The 7,712-nt window shown below is 36.4% G+C and overlaps 1 protein-coding gene and 1 long non-coding RNA gene across 2 annotated transcripts in view; one reads left to right on the plus strand and one right to left on the minus strand.

Moving 5' to 3' along the window:
- LOC117124933 (N(G),N(G)-dimethylarginine dimethylaminohydrolase 1-like) overlaps positions 1-3,259 on the minus strand; it is a 10,544-nt gene extending 7,285 nt beyond the window's left edge. Inside the window, exon 1 of the mRNA XM_033271272.1 lies at positions 3,202-3,259. The gene's annotated coding sequence lies outside the window, so the exon portion shown is untranslated. The remainder of the gene's footprint in view (positions 1-3,201) is intronic.
- Positions 3,260-5,146: 1,887 nt separating this feature from the next.
- Positions 5,147-7,712, plus strand: part of LOC117124934 — a 4,655-nt gene continuing 2,089 nt past the window's right edge. The window contains exon 1 of the long non-coding RNA XR_004448047.1: positions 5,147-5,217. This is a non-coding gene — a long non-coding RNA (uncharacterized LOC117124934). The remainder of the gene's footprint in view (positions 5,218-7,712) is intronic.

Raw genomic sequence — 7,712 nt, forward strand, 5'->3', positions numbered from 1 at the left:
GGGGTACAGACCCAAACGAAACGTTCGACCAGCTTAGGTAGGGCCCAAACTAGTCCCACGACCACTAATGATTACAGAGCCAAACCAAGGCAATATATATACACAGCCCAGGTGTGAATGCAAATAGTTGAATACAAGCTATGCGGCCGGTTCCAGTAGATACAGAGAATATTTTGTCATTCTTAACGCGTCCTACAAAATTCTTAACGAGACAACACTAGTCCGTGAATTTGTGAACAAGATCGGAGATCTAAAGATGCAATCTCTACCGTGCATCAATGGCGACGCTGGATCTCAATAGAGATTCTTAACTAATATAAAAGTTTGAAAGGCAAATGGGAAAAACCCATAAAATATAATATATTTTAACGAATATTTCGTCCTCTACCTACGGACTTCATCAACATAACTGATTTACATTGCACAGAGCTAAATAATAAAACAATAAAGGTGATAAAAATAGTTATTTAAATCGTTAGTTTCGTTTAAGGCGTTAGTTTAAAATGATTAATGTATTAACTGGGAAGTGTATATGTGTATCACTCTCAGTACATAAATAAACAGGATAGACTATAGTATACTATGCATTTATACGTATAACTATAGGATAAATCTAGTGAAGGTATAATTATGAACAACATCTAGATTAATATGGTAAGACAATAAATGAATTCCTATAACATGGTATCAAATATAAGGTACAGAAAATCATACGTATGGTGTATGTCAAACATACACCATACGTTACATTGTTAATCATTTTAAACTGACACCCATTGATTAAAATAACTATTTTTATCACCTTTATTATTTAGCTGCTCTAGCTTATTTAGTTAGAATTATATAGCACCTCACAACCTCGAGTTCTGGGGTGCATTATAATGGACTATAAAAAAATACTAAATTCAAACATTGACAGAAAAAGACATAAGAAACTTGGAATGCCAGTCTGTAACTGTTTACTGCCTCCATAAAAAAATAACCCTCATGCCGGACCACCTACAGAAGTGTGACCACAGTGCAGAGTTCCAACTGATATTTGGTGAGGCGTAACACTAAATACAATACTAAGCATATGCTTGTAATCATTGTTTATTGTGCTTATAAGCATGTGTGTTTGTACACATGTGATAACGTAGAAGAAGAGACTACCACGCTAGATTGGAACCTCCGTGCTTTTCCCTGGTGATACCGCAGCTTTCTTGCTCTCATTAGAGTTACGCATAACCAGTGGCGGCTCTAGGATTATTTTCTGGGGGCTGAGCTGTCCGACAGGGGGACTTGGGCTCGTAGGCCCGAGCTGGGGGAAGGGTGTTTCCCTCCCAACTGAGATTTTTTTAAGAACAGAAACCTCTGGGTGGCCAGAAATGACACTCTCTGATTGTGACAGACATGTGTTGGCTTGGCGTGGGCCTATTTTTTAGTCCGACTGCCCGACGAGCTCTGTCAGATGGGGGTCTTTAAGTCCCCCTAAGTCCCCCACCCCGAATGGCGCCGCCACTGCCCATAACATGAGAGGTTAAGAACTACATCAAGCCACTTAACCAGGCAGACGTTTTAACCAAGCTGTACTCACCGATTACGTTGATCTTGCTAAAAATAGGAGAGAAAAAACAGAGGGCGCTATGGTAGATGAACTCTTTGGATCGCATGGAGGTAAATGGAGTCTAGTGTTAACATTTTTAAAATAAAGTTGTGTTTCTTTCAAATTAGGTCTATGTGTTAGAAAATAAATTGTATCACAGACTTCTTCATTCAGGACATTTAGCGGTTCAAGCGAAACATAAAATATAAGTGCCAAAATGCGGATGCAGGGGGATGCAGAGGGTACAATCGCACCCCGCCCCCTATATTGTATAGAAAAATAAGTGTTGTAGGCCTACAGATTATATTGTTGATTTGAATTATTTGTAAGATTTTTAAGGTATGAGAGTGCAATTTCCAAGCACCTAGAGGTTCATATTCTCAAAATGTTCGCATAATTTTCGCATTGTGGTCTCTCATGGAAGTAGATCATGGGGGAAGGGGACACCTCCCTCACTTTCGTACGTCAAGAGGATATGCCTGAAAATTGTTGAAATATTGCATACCTAAATGACCTAGGTTTTAACGAAAGAGCGCTCTACAGCCAGAATATATCTTATTTTATAGCAAGCTGCCACAAACATCTGAATTACATATAATAGGCCTACGCGACTCGAGTGCGCGTGCCTTTAAGTTTGTTAAGTATGAGAATAAGCGTGCAAAGAAAAGATTGTTTTTCGGCACATGAAGTAGATAAAGTAAAGTAAATACATAAAAGGCAATAAAGTTTTATTTTCTATGGTACCGGTACATCACAGCGATTATATCACAGAAATTAATTAATTTCACAGTGATGAATTTTACTATAAAAGAGTGTCATATCCGGCAATTTAGAGGTACAATTTCCCCAAATTTTACCACCTCAGAGCCCACCACAGGCGCGCCGGGCCCTCCCCCCCTTAATCCGCCCTTGTGAATGCATAACCAATGCCGTAGCCAGGATTTTTAAACAGTGTTTGACAATCATGCAGGGTGGACCCACTTTACGCGTAAATTAAAATAATGTGGCATTTTCTTAAAAGTTGTCCCATTTTACACAAAAATATGAATAATCTGGACCAATTTTCTTCAAAATTTACCCACTTTACGCAAAATATGAGGAACCTGGACCCATTTTCTTAAACTTTGACCCATTTTACACAAAATATGAGAAATCTGGACCCATTTTTAAAATGGGGACGCATTCTTTGTGGACCAATAGACAAATTGTTTGGGACTGTCCCAACTGTCCCAATAGCTGGCTACGGCATTGTGCATAACCTGTCTCTTATACACATCTAGTTACGCATAACCAGTGGCGGCTCTAGGATTATTTTCTGGGGGCTGAGCTGTCCGACAGGGGGACTTGGGCTCGTAGGCCCGAGCTGGGGGAAGGGTTTGAGAGTTTGAGAGGGTGTTTCCCTCCCAACTGAGATTTTTTTTAAGAACAGAAACCTCTGGGTGGCCATAAATGACACTCTTTGATTGTGACAGACATGTGTTGGCTTGGCGTGGGCCTATTTTTTAGTCCGACTGCCCGACGAGCTCTGTCAGATGGGGGTCTTTAAGTCCCCCTAAGTCCCCCACCCCGAATGGCGCCGCCACTGCCCATAACATGAGATGTTAAGAACTACTCACCGAGTCACCGATTACGTTGATCTTGCTAAAAATAGGAGAGAAAAAACAGAGGGCGCTATGGTAGATGAACTCTTTGGTTTTCGGCACATGAAGTAGATAAAGTAAAGTAAATACATAAAAGGCAATAAAGTTTTATTTTCTATGGTACCGGTACATCACAGCGATTAATTAGATTGACGATGATGAATTTTACTATACAAGAGTGTCATATCCGGCAATTTAGAGGTACAATTTCCCCAAATTTTACCACCTCAGCGCCCGCCACAGGCGCGCCGGGCCCTCCCCACCCCCTTAATCCCCCCCTGTGAATGCATAACCAATGCCGTAGCCAGGATTTTTAAACAGTGTTTGACAATCATGCAGGGTGGACCCACTTTACGCGTAAATTAAAATAATGTGGCATTTTCTTAAAAGTTGTCCCATTTTACGCAAAAATATGAATAATCTGGACCAATTTTCTTAAAAATTTACCCACTTTACGCAAAATATGAGAAATTTGGACCCATTTTCTTAAAATTTGACCCATTTTTCACAAAATATGAGAAATCTGGACCTATTTTTAAAATGGGGACGCATTCTTTGTGGACTAATAGACAAATTGTTTGGGACTGTCCCAACTGTCCCAATAGCTGGCTACGGCATTGTGCATAACTGTTCTTGTTTTAGATATTAACTGCATGTAGGCCTACCTTATGGGAAATGTTACATCTTTACTTACACACTGTACTTACTGAACTGAAATTTTCTAAACACACTTCTGTTCTAGAGCGCCAATAAGTGGTATTTATTTAACTTTGTTTATTCCTTTATAAACTGATAGCGTACCATACAGTACATATGCATCCAGCATTCTACTGTACAGTATCTTCTTTCACTTATAAATATTGTACTAATAAAATTAAATTAACTTTAAACCAAAACAAAGGTATCGCTTTCTTACACACTCTACTTACTGAACTGAAACCTTCCTTAACACACTTCTTTTCTCTAATACACGACGACAAGCGCCAATAAGCGGTATTTATTTAACTTTGATTATTCCTTTATAAACTGATAGCGTACTGTACCATACATATGCATCCGGCATTCTACTGTACAGTATCTTCTTTCACTTATAAATATTGTACGAATAAAATGAAATTAACTTTTAACCAAAACACAGGTACTGTAGTGCTTTCTTACACACTCTACATACTTTTATACGCGACGTAGAGCGCCAATAAACGGTCTGTTTAACTTAGTTTATTCCTTTATAAACCATAGCCGTCTGAAGCATTTTGCAAGTGGCCCGGCATTATAAGAGCGCGATGGGGGAGAGTCATACCTACCTCAGCCCTAACATGGTTGGGCTGAGGTGCGAAAATTTGAGGAAATAGTAACTCTAGATGGCAGAAAATGACTATAGTAAAATTCATCATCACGTCACCATTATAGTCAAAATGAAGCGCCAACTAATTTCTCATGTACTTTTATTATCGATTATCAACCATAGAGATAATTAGTATGTGTGATGAGACCATAGAAAATAAGACTTAAAACACCGTCTTTGATGTATCTACTTTACTTTATCGACCATTAATACATTTGTGTCACATAACAGCCTATACTGATTCTATCGGACTCGTTTTTTAAAGTCGATTCTTATCCTACAATCATCAACATAATAATAATAATAGTTATCGACAACATCATCCCCACCATCATCATCATCATCAACATCATCATCATCAACCTCAATATCATCATAACCACCACCATCATCACTATTATTATTATTATTATTAATAATAATATCATTATTATTATTGTTATTATTATTATTATTATTATTATTATTATTATTATTATTATTATTATCATCATCATCACCCTCATCATCCTCATCGACACATCGTCATAAAGGAATGGCGCATTTGAAAAAGAATAATTAATTGTCTTTTAACCACTCCAGGTGGCGTTTTACATATAAACGTTACTCAATGGACTACGAAGGAGACTTTACAATTAATAACAAATGTGAGTACAGTATTGAACATTCATTTTGCATCGATATTTCACTAGTTAAATGGGAATTCTGTCATCATTCTATGGTTATGATTTTGACTACGTTTGTTAGGCAGCCGCATTGAATGCATTGACAATTTCCTCGACAGAAGCATTAACTGACATGCTGAATTCTATTCAACAACATACAAGTGACTCGCTCAAACCACCAAAGACCTGAAACTGGCTAAAAAACGTTATTTACAGTAATTACAGCTTGGGGCTTGTTAACTTCCGTTTCTTGTTTACATTGTAGATTCGTATCTGTTTTTTTTTTTCATTGACAATATATGCAATTTATTACCAAGAGCCTATAATTATCTGGTACACAACTTTTAATCCCGAATAATCGAAATTTGTTATAGCCCGACAAAAATATTTATATATATTATTTTTAGAGGACAGCGAAAGTGATCAGGGTAGGCCGAAATGACACCGTCTTTATCAATATTGATAGGCCCTATTAACATCTTAATGGATGTGTACTTCCATGATGTCGATATCAAATAAAGCTACTAGTGCTGTAGTGACGGATCCAGAAAATTCGAAACAGAGGGGATCCAGGGAGACTTTCACATATGGATTTATGATTATGTCACCTCAATGGTCCATGCTCTATATGGCCGGAAACGACTTATAAACATTAATACAATTTTCATTTTCTTTCTCCATTTTCGATTGCTCACTTTCCCTTTTCGAACATACAGAACAGTAGCATGTATATAGGAATGTATGTAATAATAATAATAATGATAATAATAATAATAATAATAATAATTATTATTATTATTATTATTATTATTATTATTATTATTATTATTATTATTAATATAATAATAATAATAATAATAATAATAATAATAATAATAATAAATAATAAATAATAAATAATAAATAATAAATAATAAGAATAAGAATAATAAAAAAGTAGTGCCGGTATCCGTAGAGGAAACGCTCATGGCGCCCCTTCAAAAGAAAGTCGAACACATTTACAATACATTTAAAAAATACAGATACATTTTAAAAACCAGACATGAGCCGTACATGGCTGAGCGTCTCTCTCTCTCACTCTGTCTATGTGGCCACGTGTGCACGGATATTTTATTTATTACCAATTCGACATATAGATGATTAATATGCAATGGGTGAAATTACTTGGAGAGTGCCTAGAGCAAGACATGGGCAAGGCCCAACACTAAAGGTGGTTCACTGACCATATTATGATAAAATGTAATTCATGCATGAAAGTAAAGACAATACAAAAAAGCCTGAATTTGAAAACAATGAGCAAGAGGGCTCCCAGTTTTCAATAAAAGATAAGGCAGCAGACAATTTAACAGAAAATGGTGCTAGGAGGAAGAGTTTTCTTCAATTTAGCTGCCTTAATGAAAACAGATTTTTGAAAATAATGTAATCCTAATAGTCCTTGATTAGAGGGATCTGTGGGATTTTTAAAAAAAAGGGATAAGCCACACTTGGTAGGTCAATTAGAGGAGAAATATTTAGTAAAAAGTAAAACACGGCTAACATTTCTTCTGACCTCCAAAGGGAATAAATTAAATAACCTTAGCCTGTCCTTATATACTCCGCATATGCTGGGGCCAGATTTGGTATGCTGGGGCCAGATTTATCAAACAAGAAATCGGCTTAAAAGTCAATTTTTTTGCTTAAGTCAAATTTATCAATATTGCTGCTTAGCTCATGCTTAAAAATAAAAAGTCGACTGTAGGCTACGCATGCGCCATCTAAGACAATTTTTTTAATAAAAAAAAATTAATTAATAAATAAATAATTAATAAATAAATAAATTAATTTTTAGCTTAAAAGCTAAGATTTTGCTAAGGTGGTTTGATAATCTGCTTTAAGATATTTGCTTTAGGGACATCTTAACTTTTTTGACTTACGACATTCCATGCTGAGATTGATAAATCCCGAGTCTGGGCCCCAGTAGCACTTATAAACTAACATCAAATCCCTGTCCGACTCTACGACATTAATTTGCCGATCCAAACAAATATGTTTTGATAGCCAATCCAATTGTGGTCAAAAATCACATGGGCGAACCTGTACCATAAGATTTCTCCCCATGAACCTCATCCCAGGTATTTTATTCCGGGACCCTGAACAAGGCCCTAGGCATCCCTTTGTTTAGACCCCGATCAGAATTGTTGGACCCCCTATCAACATTTTTCTCATTTTTCCTGATTTTACGAACATTTTACGACAAAATCCTTCAATCGACAGTCTATAGAGTCTATGTATAAATAAGAATATAGCACTGGACATTCATATATTTAATTATAAGTTTGTAACTTACTTAAATATAATTATTCAGTTGTGGAATTAAATTGTTTATCTTTCAGCTCAAGACAGACAGTGTATATTTAAATTGGACCTCATTGGAAATTGGGCTGGACTTCCTGATGCTCATTACGGTAATTTTTACTTTTCTTGATCTCAATCCATTT

The sequence above is a fragment of the Anneissia japonica genome, unplaced genomic scaffold (assembly GCF_011630105.1).
Source record: "Anneissia japonica isolate Jap-2015-1 unplaced genomic scaffold, ASM1163010v1 scaffold8236_len642391_cov169, whole genome shotgun sequence".
Lineage (NCBI taxonomy): Eukaryota > Metazoa > Echinodermata > Crinoidea > Comatulida > Comatulidae > Anneissia > Anneissia japonica.